Source organism: Macaca thibetana, chromosome 4 (genome assembly GCF_024542745.1).
Source record: "Macaca thibetana thibetana isolate TM-01 chromosome 4, ASM2454274v1, whole genome shotgun sequence".
In the NCBI taxonomy this organism is placed as follows: Eukaryota; Metazoa; Chordata; class Mammalia; order Primates; family Cercopithecidae; genus Macaca; species Macaca thibetana.
In genome coordinates, this window is record NC_065581.1 from 44739872 (window position 1) to 44767842 (window position 27971).

At 50.1% G+C, this 27971-nt stretch overlaps 1 protein-coding gene across 25 annotated transcripts in view; it reads right to left on the reverse strand.

The window, feature by feature from the left end:
* The window catches only part of MRPS18A (mitochondrial ribosomal protein S18A), a 564209-nt gene that overhangs the window by 126342 nt on the left and 409896 nt on the right, over positions 1-27971 (reverse strand). The window contains exon 1 of one of the 25 annotated variants that reach the window (XM_050787026.1): positions 11931-11934. The exons of the other annotated variants lie outside the window; for them this stretch is intronic. The gene's annotated coding sequence lies outside the window, so the exon portion shown is untranslated. Of the gene's footprint in view, positions 1-11930; positions 11935-27971 lie in introns of those variants that run through there. 25 annotated transcript variants of the gene reach the window in all.

A 27971-nucleotide genomic window follows, 5' to 3' on the forward strand; every position in this document is an offset into this window, starting at 1 on the left:
AGGCAAGGCAAGTAAGAGATGTCTCTAGGGGCTGGGGCTCGTCAGTGGAAGATCGGAAACCTAAGCACGCAAGAGATTGCAACACACGGCCTTAGATGAGAGAAACAGCCTTGAAACAGACCATGGAGAAAAGAAGGAGAACATGAAAATGCCACCTCCCCCAATTGTATAAGACTCGCTCAGATACCCCCCTGGAGCCTTTCCCAAGGATCTCTCCAGACCTAAGCAAGTCCCAGGGCCTCCCCTGCCTTCCCAGATCATCTCCTCTCTGTGGGACTCACACCCCCTGGCCTAGCCACTGTTTGGTCTGGAGCTACCCAGTGCTCCTTCTCCTCTGCCTAGCCTGAGACTCTCCCTTCTCCAAGGAGCTGCCCATCCTACTCCCAGCCCTGAGAGGCCTGTAGAGAGCCTGCTGGCCCACTCTCCTGCCTCCCACGAGACCTGCAAGGCCGAAGGGTGGATCCATGCAAAACTTGGTGATTCTGGATCAATTTCATGTGTTAGGATCATGTGGTGGCCAGTGTGCAAACATGGCTGTCAACAGTTCTTTCCATCCCTGTGCCCACATGCTTTGCCCCCCAAGAAGTAGAGTCTATTTTTCCTCTTTCTGAATCTGGGCCGGCTTTATGACTTGCTTTGAATAAAAATGCAACACAAGAGAGATATTCTGGGACTTTCAGGCCTAGGCCTTAAGCGGCATTGTAGTATCAATTTTTGTCCTCTTGTAAGGCAGCTGCCAGGCTATAACTGTCCAACTACTCTACTGGAGAGCGAGACTGTGGAGAGACAGAGAGAGATAGGGGAAGAGAGAAACAGAGATGGAGAGAGAGAGGCTCAGCCAACTCCCAGCTGTTCCAACCACCTGAAGCTGAGGCACCAGACGTGTAAGTGAAATCACTTTGGATTCCCTAGCGCCAGGTGAGCCACTCTAGCCAACAACACATAAAGTACAGAGAAGCCATCCCTTCTCCACTTCAGTGAGTTGTAAGCAAATGTATACACTGTGTTGTTTAAAGCTACTAAGCTTTGGGGTTGTTGTTACTCCTCAATAATAACTGAGCCGTCCAACAAAACAGTCATTTCCTTGGGATTAGGGTGTTTGTCCCTTCCCATCCATAAGGTTTAACTGGTATTCATGAAGATCTTAGTGGATGGAGGGATGTTCAAGGGAAGAAGAGAGTGTTTATAAGGGAATCAGAGACCAGGCATCTGCCGTGGTGGTAAGTTTTGTGGGAAGACTCAGGGTAAGGGAGTCTCCCAGGCAGCACAAAGTATTGTCCTAATTTCTAAAGTGAGGAGAGTGACTTGGTTCTACTGGAGTCTCACCAAAAGAAAGTGGGCCTCACCTACAGCACGAGGGATAGAGGAGAGAGGATGAGAAGAACTGCCAGAGAGCACAGCCTGAGGGATTTGGAGGAAAAGACTGTGGAATCCTTTTCTTGCCTTCTTCCTCCCATCCTCCAGCATTTATGGAATACCAAGTATATGTACTATACCCTGGTGTATGGATGGCCTCTCATTTACTGGTGGGGGGTTTAGCACGAGCCAGCCTAGAGATGGGGATGGATGGGATGACCCTTGGAAGGCTCCACCAGGTTAGCTTCAGAGTTGCTGGGAGAGAGATAATTCAGCTATATCCACAGGACATTGTCCATTAGGACATGGGACTAGGGGAGGGCAGGGAAGGAATCAGTAAATATTTATAATCTGCCTAGAAAAGGAAAATGCAAAGCAAAGACAGGGCTTGACTGAGCATCTGCTGAGAAGGGGACAGAGGGGTGACATGGAAGGGGAAGAGCTAGAACCCAGGGAGCAGTGAGTTAGAGGAAAGGGCTCACTAGGAACAGGTGTCTATGGAGCGAGGCTGGGCCTGAGTCTCCCAGGGCAAGAGGGGGCCGGGATCTGACAAAGATTTTCAAAGGCTGCCTTTGCCTTTGGGGAGTTAATCTCTCTACGAGGGAAGTGCAAGTACTGCTCCCAGGGAGCTCCCAGTCTCAAGGAGGATTGACATGGCCCTGGCCCTCAGGCTGCTCCCAGTCCTTACAGAGTATCTAATCTGAGGGAGGAGACAGAGCCTCTGCCATCAGACATTTCTTTGGATACTAGTTTCAGGAAGGCACTACCCTGCCTCCGTTTGGCTGTTGCACTGTTTGAAGTCACCGCATGCTGGTACCCCATCCTTACCTCCAATCTTGATGCTCATTCACAATGCTCACAGAGCTTCTCTCATGTTTGTCATCAGGCATGTGTGGCTCACCAGCCTGGGCCCCGATTTTCTCCACACATCCCCTGATGGTCCCTGGGTCTGACTCCAAGTGGAGCAGATGCCAGTACATGTCCCTTTCCTGGGCTTCTCGTGTCTCCTCTGCTGAGAACCCTGTTCATCATTAGCTCCTCAGACTTCCTGCGGGAAGACTGTTCCCCTACTCCCTGTCTGTAGCTCATCCAGTTGTCCTGGGGCTGGAAGCCTCTGAGGAGGTGGGGTGATGTCCTCTGAGGCCCGGCCCATCGGGACCTCTCTTTGGATGCCTCTGCAGAGCCTAATCTGGGCCACCCTCCTGGGTCTGCCACTGGAGAAATTATTTCCCTGCACCTCAACTTTCTCATGTCTAAAATGGGCACAATAATACCTACATGGTGGAGTTTAAGGGCCTGAAGTGACATTGACATGTAAAAGTACCTCATGAAGTGACAGGTACATAGGATGTCCTAAAAAAAAGTCATTGTCATCGTGTTGTTATTCTAGTCTCCACACTAAAGCTTTTTCCTCTCTGACCGCCCCCTTTAGTACATTTTGGTCATTTGTGGGGCTTTTTTCCCACTTTTTAAAAAAATCTGAAATGGTCTGGCTGGATTTTATAATCATCTTTGCAAGCAGGCATCCTTATTCTCCTGCTGAGGAGTGAGGCATGCCAGAGCAGGTTCAGCCCTGGGGCCCAGCAGTGAGAGAAAGGGATTGGACTGAAGGGAAAAGAGAGTGTGGAGAGCCCCTCCTGGTAGGGATGATGCCCTGTGGCTTTGAGTCCAGGACCAGGTACAAGGTGGGCTTGGACGAGTATTTGTGGAATTAATGAACAAATGAACAGGAGCAGAATGCATGGCCAATCTTCTCTTAGGTCCCCCAAACACACTGGGAACCTCCAGTCTGATGGAGGAGGCCGGATGTCCACCCTTATATACACAGCTGTCCTCTGGGCAAGAAATGCTGAGGCCGGGCAGGGCTGCCTGGGCCAGGCTGCAGGGGATGGATGTCCCCAGGGCTGTCTTCAGAAGCTCCCTCAAGGTGAAAACCTGTCTCTTCTAGGATCTTAGGTGAAATGGTTAGTGGTATAGGTAGAGAGGGGCCTCTGGGACCCAGGCAGGGGAGAAGCCCTTCCCTGGGACTTTGGAGAGCTGGGAGCTGCCATCTCCCAGGGATGCCACAGGAGGATGTCTTCTGGGGAAATATTCAGGGAGGGTGTTTTCTTATCTACTTGCTTTTGGCTCCCAAAGGCATCTCCACCCCCACCCCAGGTATTCCCTACTTCACTCCCCGGGGCTCCCTCCCAGCTGCTCTCCTGGCCAGCTTGAGAAAGAGAGAAGATGGCAGGGCTTGCTGGGCCCCTGAGGCTGGGAGTGGTGGGGAAGGCCTGGCCCCAGCAAATGCCCTCCCGAGGCATCCTCACTCCTGGAGTGAGACTCCTGCTATAGATCTTCCGCATAGGCATATCCACAAGGGCTCGCACACACACAAGTGTGACAGGGGTCACCATCCCCAGTCACGGGGTGGCCGCCTGGTTGGGTAAGGGTTCCCAGGGGCTGGGTGAGGCCCAGCTGGGGGAGCCAGCATCTCGGGACGAACCCCCATGGGGCTGGGGGTTGGGGGCTGACCTGGCTGCAGTCCCATGACCTGGAGCTGCCCTTTGGGAACTGCTGACTGTTCAGCAATAAACACCTCGTGGCTATTAATAGTCCTCTATGTGGCAGCCCAGAATTGATAACACTGGGTCACTTCTGGCCTGGCCCAGCCTGACTGCTTGGGTTCAAATCCCAGCTGCAACTTCTGAACCCTGAGGTCCAAAACCCAAACCCCAAACACAGCCCCAGCTCTGACAGCTTCTCAGTTATGTTTAGGACAATTACCTTTCTGCATCTCAGTTGTCATCTGTGAAAGAGGCACCATGATATCTATTTCACAGTGTTTTGTGTACACATGATCATGTCATCCTCCCCACACCAGACGTAGGCAGTAGTGTCCCCATACTAGAGCTGAGAGTGCTGGTGCTCGGGGAAATGCGGATGGTCATAGGAGGATGACTGGCACGCAATAGGGCCCAATAAAGGTTAGCTATTGTCGTGATTTGGCACAAGGATGTGGGAAGAGAGGATTTGAAATCGGACAGAGCTGAGCTCTGCTTTTGACATCAGTAGAGTTTTCTAGCTCTGTGACCTTGGGCAAGTTGCTGGATCTGTCTGGGCCTCATTGTCTTTCTCTGTAAAATGGGCATGGCAACACCTACCTCCCAGGTGTTGATGTGGATTATATTAGACAATGAACACACAGTGATTGCCACTTAAAAGGGAAGGAGGGAAGAAGAGACCTGGGGCTGAGGGGAAGAGTTCAGCTCGATGCTGGTAAAACCCACCCCCAGTCCCCTCTTAAGGCGCTCAATAAATATGGTACTTGTAGAATGAATGAATAAATGAACATTAGTCACCTCACTCTGTCAGGGTCCCCAAGAGCAGGGGCAAATTCTCTCTGATTAGCCCGTGTGCTCCCTGAAGGTGAGGGTATGACCTTGGGCCTTCTCCCTTGGGGAGAAAGGGATCTACGGATCCCTTTAGATGAACCATCTAAAATACCGAGTCTTTTTTGGGATGGTTCATTCTCTTGGTGTGGCAACAGCCAGTGCAGAAACCCACAAGGAAAAATGGAAACAACTTTTCCTTTCCTTCTTGTAGTGAGGTGCAGGCAAGGTATGCTGCCCTAAGCCCTGGGCACAGAGTCCCAGGCCTACAATTAGTCCCCTCCCAGGATGTGGCCCCAGGTTCAGCTCCTGGCTGCATCCCTGGCATTGCTCTGCGCCCCCCTCCCCAAGTCCTATCACTTATCCCCCATTCTGGGGACTGGGAAAGGGGACATTTTGCCGGCAAAGATTATGGGAGCCCAGGGAATGCCTTCTTGTTGAGGTCAGTGGGGCTCATCCCCTTTCATTGTGACTGTGGTGACCTCAACCACTCCCTTGGTACTACCTAAGTGTCTGGCAGCCACATTAAAAACTCAAATGGTGGTGCTGGTGGTGAGTGGGAGGGCACACAGTGGGGAAAGAGGGCAGAAGAGACACAGGGGTGAGGGGAAGGGCTCAGTTCGATGCTGGTAAAACCCTCCCCCAGGCCCCATGACTTCGGAGAAACTGCGCCTCTCCTAGCCCGCCCCCCAGATGCCAGTGGTGTGCCAGCCGTTGGCGTTTGCCTCACAGGAAGTGTCCCTGGAGTCTGGCTTATCTCGAATGGCCTGGGTTTCTGCTGGGAGGGGGCAAAGGAAGCCATTTGTTCCCTTGCCCACCATCACATGTCCACTCCAAAGGCTATCTCTTGCACCCCAGACCATCCTCTCTCCCTCTCTGAAAGTGGGAAGGAGGTATCTGTGGTCTGAGGACTACCTACTGGGGCATGGGGGTCCCAGAGCCCCTCATCTCTGTCTCACCCCCGCTGGGTCAATACCAGATACCTGGACATGAAGCACTTCCTCAGTTTCTCCTGCTGTCTGTTAGTCCTGCATGGGCCTCAGGCCTCTATGGTCAGCTGGCCTTCTAGGTCTGAGGAGAGAAGATCCTGGAAGTACGTTGTCAGACGCAGCAAATAAAAACATGAGGTGCCCCGTAAAATTTTCATTGTTTGTGTGGAATTCAGATTTAACTGGGCATCCCGTACTGTGTCTGGCAACCCTGCATGGAGGGAGTGGCTGGACCTCCCTCTCGAGAGTTCTCAGGTGCTTTGCTGCTCTTCTTCTTCCTCCCCAGCCTTCTCACTGCTTTGCTGCTGAGGTGTCCAGTGAAGACATTGTGTGTGGGCCCTCGTTCTGGATTTGTCTTCACTTTCTGCCTGCAGCAGAGATCTGAAACAAATTAGGAGCTCTCTGAGGGCGCAGTCAGTGTCTCCCCCATCAGACTGGGAGCCTCCTTTGGATTGAGTCCGTGTGACCTTGCAGTCAGCCCACTCCCCTTTCTCCTTTTCGTTGTGCTCAGGAGGACCTGGCGCTGACCCTCAAGGCTGACCTTTTCCATAGGCTCAGCATAGCCTTCACTGCTGTGGCCTGCAGAAGCTCTAAGAGAGCCTTAGTAAACATCCGTCTCCCCCTTCCTGATGACCTGTCGGTGGGAATTCTCTTCCCTAGTCCTCATTCTGCAGGCAGCTATCTCAGAGTCCCTCAGGCTCTGGAAACTTCCAGTGGAAAAATTCTCTGGGAGCCAAAACCCCAGAGCTCTGGCCGGGCCTCTGTCACCAACCAGCCCTGTGACCTCAGGTAGCTCTTGGTTCTTCTCTGGGCCTCAGTATCTCTACCTGTACAATGGCACTATATCTAGCTTGCTGACCTTGGAGTAGGGTTTCCAAACTGTACGTTGTGATCTATGTGGGTCATGAAGTCGATTTAACAGCATGCAACCAGCATGATTCTTTTTCTTACATAGGAAGGAGAATAGGGTACAAAATATTTAGTCTTGCATGGAGTAAAGGTAAGTATTGTTTCTTGAAACTTGTGTGGAGTGTGTGTGTGTGCGTACATGTGTTCTGGGTCATGAGGTAGGAAGTATTTTTCAGGGGGTTGTGGTAAAACAAAAAAGTAAGGAAGTCGGTACTGGAAGCTGTGACAGAAGGGTGACAGTGGCAACTGGAGACCTGGACGTGGTCTCTGCTATTTCTCCACGTCACGGAGATGACAGGCCCACTTACAACCTCCTGTCTGGGGTTCTTCTTTGCTCTCTTGAGTAGTCTTCCTGCCTTGCCTCTGCTGAGCTCATGCCCCTCTCTACCCAGAGCCCGGGGCCCTCCCAGCTGAGAGCCCTCAGGAGCTAGTCTGGTCCCCTGGGCCACTCCAACAAGAGAAGAAGATTCTGGGATCCACAGCCTGGTGGTGTCCAGTCTGCCCAGCCGCCTCCGGCCTGGTTCTGCCTCACGGTAATAATACTGGATTGGGAAACTGAATCTTGGGCCAAGTGGAGGAACATGGCTCCCTCCTAGCTTTCCCAATGCCCTGTACCCTGGGAGGGATACTCCTTAACCCCTTCCTAGGGGTAGAGGAGGTGTCTGCTGTCCGGGTGGGTGAACAAGGACAAATAGAGTGTGAGTGGCTGATGACCCTCAGCTTTGTGGCTCCTGCCAAATCTCTGATTTCTGGACCACACTGCCCTGTCTTTCCTCTAAGGAACCATATCCAGGTGTGACCCACATTACCCGGGAGGATTTGAGGATAATACAGGTGGAATATGGGAGAGACCTGGTGGTGATGGCTATTTAGATGGTTTCATCAGTACATGGCCCCCTCTGTGTGGGTGCTGTCATCCTGGGTCCAATTCACAGAGAAGAAACCAGGCTGAGAAGAACTGGCCTGGAGTTGCATCATGCTCAGTCAAGAGAGGAAGAGTTGGAAAAAAAGGTGAGACTGAAAGCTCTTGACCTGTCAGAGAGTCAGGAAGAGAACAGCCCCATCCTCAGGGAGCCCCAGTCTGAGGGAGACGCAGCCTCATTCTCAGGGAGCCCCAGTCTGAGGGGAGACACAGCCCTGAGTTGGGGAGTCCTAGTCTGAGGGAGACACAGCCCCGTCCTCAGGAAGCCCCAGTCTGAGGGGAGACGCAGCCCCGTCCTCAGGGAGCCCCAGTCTGAGGGAGACGCAGCCCCGTCCTCAGGGAGCCCCAGTCTGAGGGAGACGCAGCCCCGTCCTCAGGGAACCCCAGTTTGAGAGGAGACACAGCCCCGTCCTCAGGGAGCCCCAGTCTGAGGGGAGACATAGTGATGCCCAGAGTTGGCTGTTTGAGTAGGAGTCTTTTTTTTTTTTTTTTGAGACGGAGTCTCGCTCTGTCACCCAGGCTGGAGTGCAGTGGCCGGATCTCAGCTCACTGCAAGCTCCGCCTCCCGGGTTTACGCCATTCTCCTGCCTCAGCCTCCCGAGTAGCTGGGACTACAGGCGCCCACCACCTCGCCCGGCTAGTTTTTTTTGTTTGTTTTTTTTTTTTAGTAGAGACAGGGTTTCACCATGTTAGCCAGGATGGTCTCGATCTCCTGACCTCGTGATCGGCCCATCTCGGCCTTCCAAAGTGCTGGGATTACAGGCGTGAGCCACTGCGCCCCGCCGAGGAGGAGTCTTTCAGGGCATTGCCATTCTTTGTCATGCTTGACTGTAGCCAGAGGTGTGGTGTGATCTGAAGGGTCCCGGGCAGGTGTCCTCCTTCCCCCTCCACCGTGCCCACTGTCACCCTCCTAGCTCTTTCCTTTCATTAATTCACTGTAGTCTATAATCACCATGCCCCACCTTAGATTAAGATCTAGAAAGGATCTTGGAGACATGTGAGTCCAAGATCAGAGGAGGAAACTGAGGCCCCAAAGGGGAAGGGGAGGAATCTTGCGTGAGGTCACCCAGGGAGTTAATAGCAGAGCCTAAATCTCAGAGCAGTGCTTTGGGCTTATGGAGAGACTCTGGGGGACATGGGGCCACCCAGCACACATGTGAGCAGAGGGGCGCTGTGAAGGAGTGTGTGTGTGTGTGTGTGTGTGTGTGTGTGTGTGTGTGCAGGGGTGAGTGCGGTTAGGTGTCTGGGTCCCCTGTGAGCAGATGGGTGTTCATATGGGTGTCTGCTGCAAGGCGTCTGGCTATTTTCCTGTGTCGCAGTGTGGGGTGGAGCAGGGAGGGATAGGCCTGTAGCAGGGACATCAGACTGGTCTTATGAGTCCTCCTGGCCCAACCCTCTTGAGACCAAGGACAGAGGGCGATGAGTCATGGATGACTCAGGTGCTGGAGGCCACAGCCACGCATGGCACGTGACAGCCAAGGAGGGCCAGGTCTATTTCTGGACTGGATAGACAGGTGATCCAGGAGGCTGACACTGAAATCTCTCTTCCTAGAGGACAGGAGGGATTCTATTCACAGGCTCAGGGCCTGGGCCCCTGGGATGGAGCTGAAAAGATGGCCTGTGGGCTTACCTGTCCCCTGGAGCTTTGCTCCACTGGCTGGTTGAGCTGTTACTTCAGCGGGACAGGGCTGTCCTGAGCCATCCCCATTCTCCTGGAGACATGGGGTTAGGGTCACTCTCCACTGGGGATGAGTTCTCCCTGGCCCTTTGGATGCCAGCATCTAGCAGCAAAGCACCCCTGCCCTGCCTTGGTAATGCAGTATCTGACCACAGACAGGCCCTCTTCTTTGTCTGAGGCAAGGGAGCCAAATCCTTGACCTGCTGCTTGACCCCAAGGCCTAGGCCAGAAGATGAGGTAGTCTGGGGTGCAGACAGTGTCTTGGGTTCAAATCTCAACCTGCGACGTGGAGTTGCATTGTTTCCTCTTGGGGCCTCAGTTTCATCCTCTGTACCCCGTGGGGGTTGTGCTTGAAGGCTCAGGGGTCCCCTCTAGCTGGCTCCTCATCAGGTCTTGAAGGCTGGGCTGAGGGCAAGGCCTTGAAGCTGCCTCCTCTCTCACCTATGTTTGAGGTGGGGGACTGGGGACGGTTGGCTGAGGATAGAAAGTCCTGGCCTGGTGGGGCATGCCTCAGGGTCCCCGGTCACCTGAAACACAGTGATGATTACAGGGTGAGCCTCTGGGACCAGACACTGTAATCTGCTGCCCTCCTTCCTGCCAAGGGCCTACTGCAGCATTTCCTTCTGCTTTTCACAACTGTTTTCTAAGAACCCCAGGAAGGCAGAGGCCTCATCTCTGAGGGGTGCGGCAAAAGACTAAAGAAGAGGGGAGGGAGAAAATGGAGATGATGAGAGAGGAAGAGAGAGAGGATGAAAGGATGAGGGAAAGGAGATGCTTGAGGTGTGGTAGACATCAGAAGGCTTTTCCCTGGTTGACAGTTTGAGGAAGAGGAGGGGAAAGAAGAGTGGGTGGGACCATTCTCTGCCTCTAACCTCCCAGCTTAGCTGCTCCTCCTCAGAAAGACCGCCCTGACCTCGTTACCTAAAGTAGCGGCCTCCTCCCTGCCTCAGTCACTTTCTATCAGTTGCTGCATTTAATGAAGAAGGGCTGAGTCAGCTCATGTCACTTTTTGGCTCAAATCCCCGCAGTGGCTCCTGGTTTTCCTCAGACTAAAGACCAAAGTCCTTACGATGGACTTCAAGGTCCTACATGATTCCTTTCCAAGAACAGCAAGGGTGTTCTTCAAACACATCTGGCATGCTCCTGCTCCAGGGCCTTTGCACAGCTTTCCCCCTCTGCCTGGAATGTTCTTTCTCCAGATATCTGCAGGACTCACTCTCCTGCCTTCTTCATGTCTTTGCTCAAACATCACCTTCTCAATGAGGCCTGCCCTGGGCATCCTATTTAAAATGGCAATATTCTTCCTACACTTGCCAGCCCTCTTACTCTATACTCTTTTATCTTTTTTTCTAAACACTTACCACTCTAATGTTTTCACAGTATAAAATGCATGTATTTATTATGTGCATTGTGTACTTTCTGTCTCCCCCCACCCTGAATTTAAGTTTTACAAGAGTAGGTGTCTTTGTTTTATTCATTGATGTGTCTTAAGTCCCTGGAATAGCACCTGACACACCACAGGTACTCAACTTGTGGAGCAAATGGCACCTGTCACTATGGGTGATGATCTTCTCTCTCTCTCCTTCTGTGTACACGCTCCCCACTCACCCATCGACCTCCCTGTGGATGCCACACTCAGAATAGCAGTTCCGTGAGAGCTGGGAACTGCCTATCTTGTTCATACTTGTGCCCTCAGCACGTGTCTGGTGCGGAGTAGGTACTCAGTAAATATGTGTTGGCTGGATGGGAGGGACCTGAAACAGAGGCCAGGGAGAGTGGGAAGACAGGGCAGTCACTGGTAACAGGCCCATAACGAGACGATTCTCGAGGAAGAGAACGGAAAGGTGTCCACTGGTCATTATGAGGCCCCTAAGACCCTCCTATCTGATCAGAAGAGATGCTCCTTCAGATCTGTTACACATACATACACACACACACACACACACACACACACACAACCCAGGACCATCACACACCAGTATATAGAAGGAGAGAGCACTGGAAACTGCTGCCAGGTTGATGATGGCATCAGGCTTGATCACTGGGGGCTTCCAGGAGGAGGTGGCCTGGGGCTAGACCAGCACAGGAGGAAAAAAGTTCAGGACATCTCCAGTCAGAGGTAAAGAAGGATGGAGGAAAGAAAGAAGGAGGATGCAGCAGAGGTCAGGGAAGGCCCAGGAAAGAGGCAGGGCTGACTGAGGCTAGGGCTGAGACGGGAGCTCATCAAGGTCAGAAGCCTTGGGTTTGGGGTCCAGTAGGACCACGCAGGATACAGAGTTGGAGGAAGAGGCTAGATTTTCCCAACCAGAATCCCTAGAGGAAGGAATTTGCTGTGTCTTCCTCTGGGGTTTGCATTGACAGGCATAGGGCAGATGGTCAGTGTCGTCCTCTGATTGAGGGCGCCCAGCAGGGGTGCCATGGCAGGATCTAATGCCCAAGTTCCCCTCAGAATGTGGTGCCGGGAATGTGATTCAGTGTATGATTCCAGCTGGTACTTTTTTCCAATAAAAAGAAACGCCTTCATTCTCAAAGAAGATGATTACAAAAGGAAAAAAAAAAAAAAAAAAAAAAAAAAAAACCTCTTGACTTACAAAAAGAACCATGCCCAAATCCAGTGACCACGGTTTGCAGAACATGAAAATCAGATGAGAGGGAGCACAAGAGTGAAAGAAGCTCAAACACAGGGCGTGAGGTGCCCCTGCCAGCCCCGGTCCCTGACCACATGGCCCCGCCTTTGGCTGGAGGGAGAGCCCTGGCTGTCAGCCGCACGGTGTGGAAAGCCCAGAAGGAAAGCAGTTTTGAAATTTTACTTGTGATTGATACATTTTTGGCCATGTTGGCTATTTTCAGAGCCTGGCTGCCCCATCCTCTGTCACAGACACCTTTGAGTTCTTTAAATGGCTGTATCTTTTGTTGTTATATGGACACACGGTCTTTATAGTACATTCAGACAGAACAGGTTTTGTCAGCAAAGGATACTGAGCTTTTTTCCCTGATACACAAATTGCAAGATTTCATTCTCCTCATAAACCTGTTACTCTCCTATACCTGTGAATGATACCGCCATTCCCACAGTTGCTCAAGCCCAAAGCCTGGCATTCATAATCTGACCACCCCTTTGGGTGATCAAAGCCATCAGCAATCCCGGGGCCTGTTCTGCTTCAAAAACACTTCTGTCCTTGTTCCCCTCTTTCTACCATCTGGCCTCAGCTCCACAGCTTCTCCATTCCTCTCCAGCTTCTCCAACTGTTTTTCCTCCCAGCAGCCAGAAACCACTCTGATGCCACACGAAGGATCATGCTACCTCTCTGTGTAAACCCTCCCTGCACACAAAATAAAGCCTGCCCTCATCGCCTGTCCACAAGGCCAGGCCTTGTCTGCCTCCTGACATTCTCTTCAGCCTCCTCACAGGCCCCTCTCACCGTCTGCACACAATAATCTCTCCTTCCTTGAACATAGCAGTGTCATGTCCGCTTAGGGACTTTGTACTTGCTGTTCCCTCCTTCAGGAACATGCTGCCTCCACATCTTTGCATGGATGCCTCCCCCTCACCTTTCAGGATTCCGTTCGTATGTCACCTCCTCCGAGAGGCTTTCCTTGAGCACCTCTCCCCTTCTCCCCCGCAACATAAATGGCATCCCCAAGTTGCTTGCATTCCACTCTTTTAATTTTCTTCATGGTATTTATCTCTAGCTAAAATGTATTTATTTGTTTACAGATTGACTTTCTCTCTCTAGGATTTTGGGAGAGCAGGAACCTTGCCTGGGTGATTGTCGAGACTGTTGGCCCCATGACCAGTGCTTAGGGTTCAATAAATATTTGTTAAATGAATGAATAAGTGAATGAATGAATGAATGAATGAATGAAGGCTCTAACCCTGCCCTTGCTGAACTTCTAGAGATTTTGCAACCTCTCTTACACAATCAGGAGCTTGGTAACCCTGTTTGCACTCTCATTCCAAGGATTTTAGACTTGCTTGGCCAATCTGGTTACAGCTCCTCAATCTTGGCAGCCCCACCCCTCCCAGCTGGGCCCAGGATGCACAGTAGGTCCTCAGCGCACACCCGTGGGACTGAGTTGGTGAATGTAGCCTGGCTCCTGTCCTGATTATCTGGGTGGCTTCAAGCAAGTCAGTATGCCTTTTGTTGTTTATAGTTCTCATCTGTAAAGATAAAGAGGTTTGTACAGATGGTCTCTAAGATTCTGTTTGACTTTCAAAGACCAGAACAGAATTAACCAGTTCAAAAGAAGAGCTGTGGGTGGGTGGGGGTGTTAGGTGGATTGAGAGAAGATGGGTGGGGGTAAGGGAGAGGGTAGTGAGGAGTTTAGAGGGGGATTAAATGGGACTTTCTTCCCAGGGTCTTGAGGACTGGGCTTTGGGGGACTCTCAGGGTGAAGTTTGATCCCTGAAGGTCAGGCTTGGCCCCTTGTTATTTCCTGCTTCCCTGCGGCTGTGGCTGTGGGAGGCTCGACCGGAGAACGGACAGCCTCTCTTTTTCTGCTCTGCCATAGAGCAGAACCCCAGCCTGGAACACACGAGCCCCCTGAACTTACCTTCACAGTCTTGGGGGTATATGAATGAATGCCTTTTGGGGAGAGAAAGTCCTTATCTTTTATCAGATTCTGCAAGGAGTCTGTGCCCTACAAAGTTTAGAAACCTGCATTTAGGAGGCCAGGCTAAACTAAGAAGATAAGTCCTAAGAGGAGGAGAAGGAAGAGGAGAGAGGACCCAAATCCTCTCATTTTAAAATGTCTTTTCTGGACCTTAGTTTCCTCATCAGTAAAATTAGAAGTTTGGGTGATCTCTGGTAACATCCAGCATTTAGAATAATAATGCCTCATTTTACTTTGTACATTATCTCCTTTGCTCCTTTCAAAGCCATGTGAAAGTGTTCCTCATCCGCATCCCTGTTTTTCAGGTGACAACACTGAGGTTTGGTGACTCACCCAGGTCATGCAGCCTGTGAGTGGCAGAGTGAGCCAGGAACCCGGCTGCTGGCTGAGAAATTTCAGGGCTTCGTCTTCGAGTGCCCAGCAGGATCGCAGCACCACGTGGCTCTGGGGCTCTCCCACTGGCCAGTCTGGGCTGAGGGGAATGAAGTGAAGAGAGGGAGTTTCCCCTAACGGTTGATTGTTAATGATATTGGAGAAGAGGAAGAAGTGGTAGGAGGAAGAGGCCATGCCCAGGTGGAAATCCTCAGCTCCTTCCAGCCCATCTAGAAAGCCTCCTGGACAAGGGGGCACTTGGGGAGCCGGGGAATGGGCCTCAGCCTGGGGAAAGGGAGGCATTGCTAGGCAGCGGGAAGCATCCTTTCTGGTGGGTAATCCAGTATTTATGGTGTTTTTGATGACTGGAATGCGGGTGTAGGTTCCCTATTGGACTTTGGGCTCTGCTGCAGGTCTCAGGCTGGGGAGACATTTTGGTATGTGTCCCTTGCCTTCTAGGGCCACCTTTGGCCTCACCTGCTGTTTACCCTCTTCTTCCTCCCCCTCTTCCCCCGTTGGCAGCCTGAGCTAGTGCCAGGAAATTGTTGGTCAAAGGTGAGGTCACCAAGAACCTGGAAAAACAACAGGTCTCCATTAACCTTGTTTACCTGCCAGGTAACTGTTGCTTTACAAAGGTTCTTCCGCCCCTTCTCTCGTTACCTGCATCTCCTGCTCCCATAAAAGCTCAGATCAGCTGAGCAGATTTTGGTGGGGGTTCCTTCAAGATAAACCCTCCTGAGAGGCTTCCCACTCTATTTTCTGGCATGTGGTCTATATCTATTAGGTCACATCTCAGACTGTGTGGTCACCTGAGTCTAGATGCTGGCTGCCCAGTGAGACTCTCAGCAACTTGAGGGAAGGGCTGGATTCATTTACCATTGTATTCTCAGGGCCTGGCTTCTAATAATGTCTGCTGCTTCCATGGATGGATGAATGAATGAATGAATGAATGAGTGGGATGAATGTCCTGGGTCTCTATTTCAGAACTCACCTCCCCTAGGAGGTCTCCTGGGGTTACTTCCAGCCTATTCTTTGCATCTTATTCCCGTCTTTGGTCTGCCTATTCTGTCCTGATTTCTTCCTGCTGTTTTTCTCAGAGTTTTTCATAAGGAACCAAAAGCAGCTGAGCAATGTGGCCCTCTGACAACCTCTCCAGGGCACTGCAGACAGCAGCAGACTCCTAATCGATGGCCACTAACTGACTAGCTTATGGGATCTGGGCCAAAGGAGTGCCAGGGAGGTCAGATTATTTCTTGAGGTTACCCAGCTGTGAAAGAACTTGGCCCATCCTTGGCCAAACCTGCACATCTTCTCTCAGACCTGGGGCTTTCTTCTGTGTACAGAACTGATATTTAAACACCATTCATGTCCATGCATCTATTCACTCAGAAAATATTGGGACCGTGCTTGCTCTGGCTCTCTGTGTTGAAGGTGACACAGTTCTTCTGCCTCAAAGAGGTCACAAACCAATCAAGGAGATAAGATATTTACCAGAGCAGTTCCTCAGCACTGGAACCAAAGGTTGGGACAGTCAGAGAAGGCTTCCCAGAGGGGCTGGCACTTGAGGCCTTTGAAAAATTCTTAATCACTTATTTGGTGTAAGCTGTTTAAGAGAGCTTTGCTCATCTTTGTTAGATCAAGATGTGCCTGTGACCTGTTTGTGGTCCTGGTTCACAAGGAGGAGGGACAGTGGTGGCCATCCCCTACATCAGCACCCCCTGTTCCATCACTGCTACCGAGGGCTGCAAAGCCACAGGACCAGCTGGCAGTGAGAGGGCCTGTTGCCTGCATGTAGACACTGGGGTCAGAGATTGGCTGAGACACTCCAGAGGCCCTGCAGTGACCCAGGGCGGAGTGGGGTCCAGAACCTAACAGTCCTGACTCCCAACCCTGTGCTCTCTCCGTGGATGCCACCACGCAGTTGCCTTTAAGAGGCCAGTGCCTTCTCTGGGTCAGCACCTTGGGCTCTGGGCTGGGTGCTGGGCATTGCTGGGGTGGTCCTTACCATGGTCCTCCTTTTCACACAATGGATATTGAAAGGATGGCCCAGATTGAGAACCTTGTTAGAAGGAGGTGGGCTATGAACAAAGCCTAATGATCCAGGGAGAGAGGATGCCCACCAGAGAGGGTACCACTCCTCCAGACCTGCATGCATAGCGGAGTTACCGTTATTCACATGTAGGGCAAGCCTATCAGAGAGGAGACAGAGGGAGGAAGGCCGACAGAAGTGGCTCTCTGTCTGGGATTCCCAGCTGAAGCTCTCCACTCCCAGGCCTTGTTTTCCCTAACAGCCTCAGGGCACAAAGTCCAGTGGTGTGATTTTGTCATCTCTTCCCAGGGCAGCCTTAAAGGGCCAGTGCCTCCTCCCAGGGTTAATGATTACCTATTGGGTCACCAGTAGACCCAAGTGTCCTTGTGTGTGAAGATGGTTGGGCAGATGGGTAGGAGGTGGTGAAAGAGGGGTGGCCTGCCTGAAGAGGAGGCTGGGGCTTCCTTTAAACACATCCTCATAGGGGCTGCCTCCTGGAGCTCTCCTGGTTAGCCTTGGGTCATGAGGAGGGATCTGTGTCTTTAATGGCTAACAGCACAGGGAACCAACCTGTAAACCCCAAAGGGAGGGCAAGGTCTATCTAGGGTGCTTCCCCCCAGCTCTGACAGGACAGAAATTTGGGAGAAGAAAATACATGCCAGGCTTAGGATTCCCACAGTAGGAGGTGGGGGACTCTCCTAGCCGAATGGGAGGTGAGGGTATGTCTTGGACCTCAGAGGGTCAGGCCTTGGCTAGGGCAGGACCCTGGGACCCTTACTATCTCCTTCCCCCATACACACTCATGTCCCATCAGACCTGGAAGGAGCCCCACTGTCACCCTGACTCAACCTGACCACAGTCGCAGTGTTTCTCCCATGCTCCATCTCTGTCCCACCTCCCAGCCTTGGAAAGCACTTATATTAGTAATAGGGACTAATAATGATAACAAAGGCTGCCCTTTGTTGGGTCCTGGGCATAGCACATAGATTCACTTGTAATCCTTACAAGTGCCACATGAGAAGGGTACATATCACACCCCCATTTTACCAGAGGAGAAGGGAAGCTCAGCTCACATCACTGCTCAAGATCAGACAGAGCAAGAGGCAGAGCAGACTTGACCCTGGTCTGTATCGCGTCAAAGTCCGTGCTTTTTGCCACCATGGGTGATGCACTGTGTGCCTGCTGTTTCCCCACCACAGTGGCTCAGCCAGCCCTCCAGAAAGCTTTTGGGGCTTACCACATCCAGCCCATGTTACCCTCTGCTTCCTCCCACAGTGGGAATCTAGTGGCCCTGAGCTCAGCCAGGCTGGATTCATCTGCCACTGCCTTGGGCTCTGTGTCTGCAGGCTGCTTCCGCCTCTGTGCAGCCTGGTGGCTCCCTAGGGGCAGGGCAGCGCCTCTGACTGGCCCAGAGGAGGCGCAGAGATGGACAAGATTATCCTCTCGGAAAGCACGCTGCAGAAAGGGCTGGTTCTCCTTCTGGGAAGACTTTATTGCAAGCTCGTGCTCCTTTCCTCCTTCTGATTCACAGACGTTTTCATGACAGTTTGAACGTGTCTTGTTTCAAGTGTTCAAATCTAAAGACTTCCATCAGATTCCTGACCATGGCTTTTTAACAGTTATTATCTGTGTCATAACGTCACATACTTGTGGCTTATCATTTTCCAAGCTTTGCATATGGGTTTGGCAGAGCAGGTTTCACTGATCCCACTAGACAGGCGAGGAAACTGAACCCTAGAGCAGGGAAGTGACACATCTAGAACACGGCCAGGATTGGCGGCCGCGGCCAGCTCTGCCATCACACGCTCGGCTCTCCCCGGTGCTGCTTTCTTTGCTGTCTCTGCTCTGTCTGCACCAAGGAGACTTTCTCCTCTGAGGCTGGCTGGCTTTGGAGTTACACTTTGCCCCTAGCTACTTCTTCTATTTTTTAAAAATGTGTTTTATTGAGGTAAAATACACGTAACAAAATGTACCTTCTTAGTTGTTTTTAAATGTACAGTTCAGTGGTATTAAGTACATTCACGTCACTGTGTAACCATCACTACCATGCATCTCTAGAACTCTTCATCTTGCAAAACTGAAGCTCTGCATTAAACACTAACTCCCCAATCCCCTCCCTCCAGCCCCTGGCAACCACCATTTTTCTTTCAGTTTCTGTGAATTTGACTACCTCATGTATCTCAAATAAGTGGAATCACACAGTATTTGTCTTTGTGTGACTGGCTTATTTCACTTAGCATGATGTCCTCAAGGTTCATTTATGCTGTAGCCTGTGTCAGAATTCCTTCACTGTTCACCTGGGCAACATAATGAGAACCCCTATCTACAAAAAAAAAAAAAAAAAAAAAGAGAGAGAAAAAGAAAAGAAAAAAGAAAAAAACATTGCTGAGTGCGGTGGCGTGCCTGTGATCTCAGCTGTTCAGGAGGCTGAGGTAGGAGGATAGTTTGGGCCCAGGAAGTTGAGGCTGTCATGAGCCACGGTCATGCCATGGCACGCCAGTCTGGGCAACAGAACAAGATCCTATCTCAAAAAAAAAAAAAAGGAATTTCTTCATTTTAAATATTTGAAATGTTAAATAGTCTTGCTTGTCCTTTTATCTATTGATGGACCCTTGGGTTGATTCCAGCTTCGGGTTATTGTGAATAATGCTGCTACGAACATGGGTATACAAGTATCTCTTTGAGACCCGGCTTTCAATTCTTTTGGGTTTACACCCAGAAGTGGAATTTCTGGATCCTATGGTAATTCTATTTTTAATTTTTTGAGGAACCATCATACATATTTTCCACAGTGGCTGTGCCATTTTACATTCCCACTAACAGTGCAGAGCGTTCCATTTTCTCCATATTCTCTGCTTTCTGCATAGTAGCCATCTTGATGGGTGTGAAGTGATATCTTATTGTGGTTTTGATTTGCATTTCCCTAATAATTAGTGATGCTGAGTATCTTTCAATGTGCTTATCGGCCATTTGTATATCATCTTTGGAGAAATGTCTACTCAAGTCTTTTTGCCCATTTTTGAATTTTTTGTTGCTGTTGTTGGGTTTCAGGAGTTCCCTATATATTCTGGATATCAATCCTTTATCAGATATATGATTTGCAAATATTTTCTCCCATATCGTGGACCACTTTTTTACTCTGTTGGTAGTCTTTTGATGCACACAAGTTTATACTTTTCGTGAATGGCCCTAGTTCTTGATCCTGTGCATGTGGCTCCTTCATCTGGGGTTCCGAAGTGACTCATGCCTACACTGCTTCTACATCTGTCTCCCTGGGTTTATCTAGATGACGTCACCCACCAGGCAAAGAGCTCTTTAAGGGCCAACACCAGCATAGGGCTGGGCATGTAGTGGGTGCTCAGCAAGTGTTCGGTGAAGGGGTGAATTTGACCTATGTGTGATGACAGATGATTTAAGCTGGGGGCAGGCAGGTGGGAGAGATAAGGAGGTCCCAGCCCCATGCAGAGAATGAGCGTGTGATGACCTGCCACTGCCATACAGAAGGCGGATGGAGAGCAGCATGGCTTGAGCGAGGGCCCTGGAGCCAGAGTGCCAGATTCCAAACCTGGCTCATGGCTGTGCAGCCTTGGCAGGTTACTCAACTCTTGTATGCCTCCATGTCTTTGCCATCTTTGAAATGGGAATAATAATGTTATCTAGTTTAGAAGATTGGTTGAAAGGATCAAATGACATGAAAAGCACTGAGGACAGAGCTTAGCACATCCTAAAATGCTGTGCTGGTGCTGGCTGTCATTATGATATTATAGTCTCAGCTCTTTGGGGGCATAGAATACATTTTCTACATCTCTTATGGCCCAGCACCTAAACACAGTGCCTGATCCAGAGCTGGCACTCAGCCAGTATTTGTTAATCGAATTAGATTGTCTTTTGTTGTGCAGGCAGTCCTTCCTTATGCCACCCTCAGTTTCTTCTGTTGTAGCTCTGAGCCTCTATGAGTCCTGTTCTCCGGCATCCTGCTGCACACTGGGTCTTCATCTCCCCCTGCCCTGCAGGGGCCCTGAGGAAGGGAAACTGCTGGTTCTCAGCCCTTCATGAGGGGATCCTGGGGCTTGGCTGGGGCAAGGACTGGGTGAGCTGTGGCAGCAGGTTTGTAACCTCGGATCTGGCCACACTTTGTCCATGTGAACAGTCACTTCTCCAGGTGTGGACTCAGGTGGAGATGGCAGGTCAAGAGGAAGGGCTGGAGGAGGGCTGTTGCTCTCCCCTTTCTTTGTCCTCTGTGTCCCCTGCCACAAGTCACAGAATCATGGATTCTCATGACTGTTCTGTTCCCCGAGAGGGGCCCAGGACATTCTGTGTCTGTTCTCCTTACACCTTGCTGGCTGTCTGGTTTACTCTTGGTATCAGGGGATCAGAGAGAAGACCATGAGGCCTTCTATAGAGTGCTGACCTTGTCTTCCCTCAGAGTCTCTCTGATGTGACTATTTTGGCTGGTTCCTTGGCATCGTTGTTACTCTCAGAGGCACCCTGGAGCCAAGCCTTGAAGCAAGAGCAGGAGACATCCCTGATCCTTCCCTGCATCCGGTAGCAATGGGGCAGACTCCTGTGGCGGCCCCACTGTCCTCCATTCCCTGGTCAGTTACTATGAATGTGACTACCCCGTGTATCTCAAATAAGTGGGATCATACCATATTTGTCTTTATGTGACTGGCTTATTTCACTTAGCATGATGTCCTCGAGGTTCATTTATATTGTAGCCTGTGTCAGAATTCCTTCATTTTTCGCCTGGGCAACATAGTGAGAAACCCCTATCTACAAAAAAAAAAAAAAAAAAAAAAAAAAAAAAGAAGAAGAAGAAAGAAAAAGAAAAGAAAAAAGAAAAAAAATTGTTGAGTGTGGTGGCACACATGATGCTGTGCATGTGGCTCCTTCATCTGGGGTTCTGAAGTGACTCATGTCTACACTGCCTCTACATCTGTCTCCCTGTGTGTTTGGTGAATGGGCAAATTTGACCTACGTGTGATGGCAGATGGTTTAAGCTGGGGGTGGGTGGGTGGGAGAGATAAGGAGGCCCCAGCCCCATGCAGAGAATGGGTACATGATGACCTTGGTTTATTTAAAGTGGAGTGCTGCCATGGCCAGCTGTGCCCCAGGGGTGCCAGGTCTACACAGGCCCAGGAAGTCAGCTGTGCCCTCTGCCCAGGGCTCAGCCTTTACTAGGTTTCTGATGTCCTTATGCTCTGACATCACCTCAGGTCCTGTGACTTACCCCCCTCCCACTCAGGAGGGACCTTGTTCTGAAGACTTTGGCCTTTTCTTGGATGCTCTCGGGCAGTGTGGCAGGTGGTGTCAGGTGGCAGTGGGTGATGGGGAGGCTTGGAGGCTGGCTGGGGGCCGGGGTGGAGAGGTACCACTTTGTCCTGCATGGCTGGCTCTGGGTGTAAGTGCAGTGAGTCACACCTTTCAGGTAGTGGTGAGGAGAGAGGGCAGTGCATGGACCTTGGGTATGTGTGGGTGTGGGGCTCACACCCCATATGTTCCCGTCTTCTGAGAAGTCTAATGGCTGATCTGCATCTGCATGTACTGTGGGACAGGCTTGCGTAAGACTGTGTGATTTGTGGGTGTGAGTGTGGGGATGTGAGGATGGGGGTTACGTGTGTCTGTGAATTTCCAGTGAGAATACATGTCTTAGATCGGCGGGATCTGGGTCTGTGGGCAGAGGTAGTGACATGCCATAGAGGGCCAGTGGGAGTGTGTGCATCGGGTGAGTGTGGGGTGTGTGGGGTTGGTCTATGGTGGTGATGGGACAGGTATTGAGTGTGATACTGGGCTTGGGGGTTGAGGGTTAGTAGAGGTCAGAGTAGAGAATGACCACAAGATTTCAATGTACCTTTATCTGTCTTTCTTTTTAATTTAAGCTTGGCCTCTGCCAGGGCTCAGGTTGCTGGGTAATTGTTGGGAGTAGGGGCAGAATTTAGAGCCTGAAGATGTCCTTGGAAGAGGGAGACATGCCACCTTCAGCAATTGTGCCTCAAGCAAGCAGGGTCAAGCTTGGCAGGTGGGGATGTAGGAGGTGCCAGGGAGGTTGGGGGTAGTGGTGCTAACATCCTGGCCTCTTGTCTCTGTGTGTTTCCAAATAAGTGTGTGTGTGTGTGTGTGTGTGTGTGAGTGAGACATGTTTTGTGTCTGGTGTGCTTTCGTGTATACACATGTGAGACTGTGATGTCTCTACACGTCACTTTTGACCTCAAAAGTGTGTGACCTCAAAAGTGACTCAAAGGTCTGTGTATTCGTGTGTGTATATCCATGAGTGGCACCACTTTATTCTGTTTTATTTTTTGATTGAAGGAACATGCCACAGTCACATTTTAAAAATTGTACGAACAGAAACAACATTCTAGAACTAAATTTCAACAGTCACTGGTATAAATAAATGCCTTTTATATATTGTTCAAACCTAATTTCCTTAAGCAACTAAAAATATGAATTATTTTTTGTAATAATTTATTTCTTCTAAAAATAAAATTAATCATATTGTGATCAGATGCCTTTATTATCACCATCTGAAAATATGTATTTAATTATTTATTTAATTATCTGAAAATATTTATTTAATTATTCATTCTCTTTCTTCCCCACTAGAATATAATCTTTGTGAGGGCAGGGATTTATTTATTTATTTAAGAGACAGAGTGTTGCTCTGTTTCCCAGGCTGGAGTGCAGAGGTATGATTATAGCTCACTGCAGCCTCCTGGGGTCAGTGGACCCTCCTGTCTCAGCCTCCGAAGGCTGGGACTACAGGCACACGCCACTGTGCCTGGCTAATTTTTTGATATTTTTTGTAGAGATGAGGTCTTGCTATATTGCCCAGGCTGGCCTTGAACTCCTCGCCTCAAGCGATCCCCCCACTTCAGCCTCCCAAAGTGCTGAGCCATTGGCTTTAGTACTCTGTTCACGAAGAGGTGTGAGCCTCCGCACCTGGCAAGGGCAGGGATTTTGTCTGTCTTGTTCATTGTTGTATTCCCAAGATATGACCTAGAATAATGCCTGGCATTAGAAGGTGCTGAGTAAATATTTTTTTGTATAAGTGAAAGGGAAATTATTTCTGAGAAAATGGCATTTAAGTAGAGGCCTGCGGGATGAGTAGGCATTAACCAGCCAGGAAGGAAGAGGTGAGGACTGTGCTAAGCTGCAGGGACAGTGTGTACAAAGGTCCTGAGGTGCGAAGGAGCACAGTGCATTCTGAGGAGCTGACAGGTGGTGGGTGCAGCCGTGTGTGTGTGTGTGTGTGTGTGTGTGTGTATGTAGGGCTTTCTCAGTCATTTGAAGGAGTTTTGAAAGTTGCCAAACACTTTTAAGCAAAGAAGTGACATGATTAGAGTCTTGTTTTAAAACATCCCTCTTGCTGCAGGAGGAGACTGGATTCTGGGGCGGGGGTGAGAGTGATAGCAGCAGGGCCAGGTAGGGACCCCAGGCGAGAGAGGGTGATGGCTTGGTCCAGGGCAGCTGCTATGAGGCTGGAGCTCCAAGGACAATCAGGAGTTTTTCAGCAGGAGACTTGGCAGGATTTTGGTGCTAGGCGAGGTGTACGAGGAGTTGGGAAGGGAAGGAGAGGGAACAGCTGGGGATGATTCTGAGATTTCTGACTTGCTTAATTGGCTGGATGGTGAGACCATTTATGGGAATGGAGAATTGATACTTACTAACGACAGGCACTTTATTGGCTGCTGCGCTCTCCCAGTAATCTTCACGGTCCTCTGAGGTGGGGCAGATGAAAATCCACAAGGAAACAGGGGCTCGGTGATAAAGCCTTTGCTGCAGGACTTACAATTGGTACAGTGAGGCCCTCCTATCCAATACCATCAAGGCTTGTAGTTGGTTGGTTTGACAAACGATCATAAAGAAAGAAAACCTATACAATGTAAAGATTTCATTGTAATTGGAGACCTATGGATGTGCTAACACGTGCCAGCATTTTGATGTATGAATGAAGCCTTCTCCTGGGCACAGGCCCTCCTGTGCCCTGAATGGTCTTTTGGCATAAACTAACCCACGATACTCATTTCTTTGGGTTCTGGTTTTGGTTTATTTCAAGTGGAGTGAGAACTTCCTGGCTCTTAAGAACCAATCAAGGGTAGATTCCTTCCAGAATAGGCCCTCCACCCTACCCGCCAGCACCATTCTTTATGGTCTGTCTCTTCTATGCCTCGCTCAATGGCATTTTTTTCAGCTGCTTCCTGTTACCAAATTCTTCCAAAGTATTCAACCTGGATTTTTAAGAAAAGAAGAAAACCCTTTCTTTTCACATCATATTTCATTGTTTTGTGTCATATTTTATTAAACTGTATACTTACAATAACAAGCACAACTGGCAAACAGGTTTGGGGACAGAAATAATGGCTTTTGGGACATGCTTGACTTGGCTGGTGGGAGCAGAAATGGGCAGGCACATTGGAGAGCCCCCGGCTGGAGCCCTCCACGAGGTGGGCCTCTGTCTGAAGGCTTCACAGGGGGACCTAGAGGTGATGGGTGAGTCCCTAGGCAAGGCCGGTTACCAAATGTCAATGTGGGCGAGGGGGAGAGCTATCCTTGGGTGATACTTCCTGTGAAGTTTTATGAGAAGCTGAGTTCTGCATTCAGTATTTAGTATACATATTTGGAGCCCCCAGTAATCAATATGAAATTCTATCAGTCTTCAAGTGCTCAACACTGATTAGGTTTTAAAAGTATATTTTGTACCTTAAATAATTAGATCTATATTTAATGAGCAGACCTAGGGCACAGGGTGGTGGTTCATTCTGGAACTTAAGATTTTCCCAAGCCAAGCTCAGGAAAGGCAGTAGGTAGGGCAGTTGGGGTGGGAGGGGCTGACCCAGATGGCCTCTTTGTTAATCAGGTGTCTGTACTTGCCTAGGCCTGGGGCCTGTTCTGAAAGCCAACTTTTTGGCTTCAAGGAAGTTCTATTCCTAAAGAGAGTGAAGGTGAGGTTCTCTGGAACAGTAGAAATCTGGATCCAGATATCAGAGCTAACAGGGTGTGTCCTGTCTTCCAGCCCCGTGGAGGCAGCGGGAGGATGTGGATGGCGCCTTCTCGATGCCCACTTGGCCCAAGGCAACACAGCGGGTGGGGACCTCACCTGTAAGGACTTGCCAGGGCAGAGCATCCGGCTTGTTCTCAACTGGCTCTGGGGACCATTTAATCTTTCAGAGGGTGCGGGAAGTGAATGGAAGAAGGAGGGATTGGTTGGCAGAGCGGCAGTGACAGGGCAAACCTGGGCTAAAGGCAACCAGCTGGTCTTGATGGAGTGCACCTGTAGTCCCAGCTACTCAAGAGGCTGAGGCGGGAGAACCACTTAAGCCCAGGAGTTCAAGTCCAGCCTGCGCAACATAGTGAGACCCTGTCTCTAAAAAAAAAAAAAATTTAAAAATTAAAAAAATTTAAAGTGAACCTGTTCTGTTATTCGTAATTGTCAGGGAAGGAAAGTTGTCAGTTTAATTCCCTTGAACCATAATTTATTGAGTCATTGTGTTAGGCTCTGGGAATACTAAGAAAAATAAGACACAATTCCCGCCTTCAAGGAGTCTAGTCGTGGAGACAGACACCAAGATAGTTTTTATGACAGGCCACATTAGTTGGGAATATATTTGGTATCAAGCAACAGAACACCCAACAGATAGTGGCTTGAGCAATAAAGACATTGATCAATTTCACATCTCTGGAAATCTGGAGGCAGAGGGTTCCAGCTTTGGTGAAAGGATGACATCAACGATGCTATCGAAACTCAGCCTTTTTCTATCCTCTGCTCTGCCATCCTTACCGTGTTAATTTTTGTCTCCATGCTTGTTGCCTCCTGGTCACAAGATGGCTGCTATGGTGACTCCTGTGATTATATTCAGGGCAGAAAAGAAAAAAGCCAAGGAGAGAAAGGCACTCTATTTTTATCAGGGAAGAAATGTGTTTCCCAGAAACCCTCTCTGAAAATGACCTCTCATACATCATTGGGCACAACTGAGAGGAAATGCTTCAGGGAGGCTGGGAAACTGAGGGACTAGCAAATAGGAACAGGATGCTGGTGATGTCTTAGATGAAGCTTGACTCATCCCCTGGGCCTAGATACATTGTCACCTGAAAAGGTGAGGTTCTGGTGGCATGAAGAAAGGGTGGAACAGAATGACTGTTACGTAGGATAAGCAGTGCCTGCCTTGTGTGACAAGAGCTAGGATAGGCTCAGGATGCAAAGAGAAACCAGAGGAGCAGAGTTGGCTTAACTTGGGGGCTGAGGGAAGTGTTCCTGGAAAAGGTGGCTCCTGAGTGAGTTTTAAAGCAGCTGTATCAAGAACAGTTGGAACGTCATCGTAGGGAGATTTACAGCAGGAGCAGAAGCAGAGACAGACATGTGAAATAACATAGTACGTCCAGGAAAGTGAGCACAATTAGACATTTAGTTAAGGGATGGTGGGGGTGGGGGGGGAGAGAGAGAGACAGAGAGAGAGAGAGAGAGAGAGGGAGAGGAGGTGCAGGTAGAGAGGGGAAGAAACCAGGCCATGGTGGGTTTTGAAAGTCATGCTGTCAACCTTGTTTAACCAATTTATCCTGGCTTCCCCCAGCGCAGGGGCAGGACTGGCTGTGTAATTTAGAAAGATTACTTAATGCTGGTACAGAGATTGGGTGGGTGGGAGAGGCTGTGAGAAGCTCAGAGTGCAGCAGGGAGGTTCTTGCAGCCATCCAGATGAGAGCGGTGGAGGGCCTGGAACAGACTTTCCAAAGTCAGACTGCCAATATTTCAGCAAAAAGATAGGCAGTGTTCCATGGCACGAATCTCTGGGCGGGATAGATGTCTCAAGCGGGCTGGGAAGCTCTCAAAAATGTACATGACACTGTGCAATCCCACACAGGGTAGTCTGTGTCCCAGCAATGAAGGAAGAGGGGAGGTGACTACAGAAATCAGTGTGTAGCAGGAGAACTCTTTGCCAAATTGCTGTGTTAAGCAGGCTTGAACAGAGAAGGGAAGGACAGATGTGAGACAGGACTATGGGCCTGTAAAGAGGGTTTCTGGCAGATAAAAATAGGTAGAGGTTTGTGAAAGATGCTAGGGGCAACCCAGGCTTGTTTAGCTATGATCATAGCCAGTCAAGATCAAGGGAGCCAGAGGCTGCAGTTGGGCCTGATGGCACAGCACAGGTGGGGAGTGTACGAAGAGCAGGGCTCCTTGCTGCCCCCTCTGCAGGAGAGTGGCCTGCAGACCCAGAGGGCAGCAGTAGATGAAACAGAGGCCCAGGGAGCCCTGGAGGTGGGATGGGCCCTTCCCTCTCCACTGCTGCTGGGGTGCTTGAAGGGCCTCTCCCCATAAAACAACATTTTTGGCACAAAGGAAGCTTGTCAATGAGACTGTTGGGGCCACTTTGTCCCACCTGAGAAAGTCAAGAGCACGGGGGCCTGGAGAAGGGAAAATGTGGCTCTGAGTTTTAAAAAGAGTCCTGGGCTAGGATCCTTGTGGATTATGGAAGGAATGGTTAGTGAGCATTAGAAAAGGAAGTGGGAAGCTTCCGGATAGCTGGAAACATGGCGGTTCCTGGAGGGTGGTGCGCCCAGGGAGGGCATGGAAGCTCCACTTCCTTCCTCCACACCTTGTCTTACGCATCTGTTCGTTGTATCCTTGGTACCCCATGTATGAAGGACATAAAATGATCTTGACACCTGAAATACCCACGCTGTCCCGGGTGATGTCAGAAAAACACTAATGAGGACAGCAGTGCCCAGGAGGTTTCCA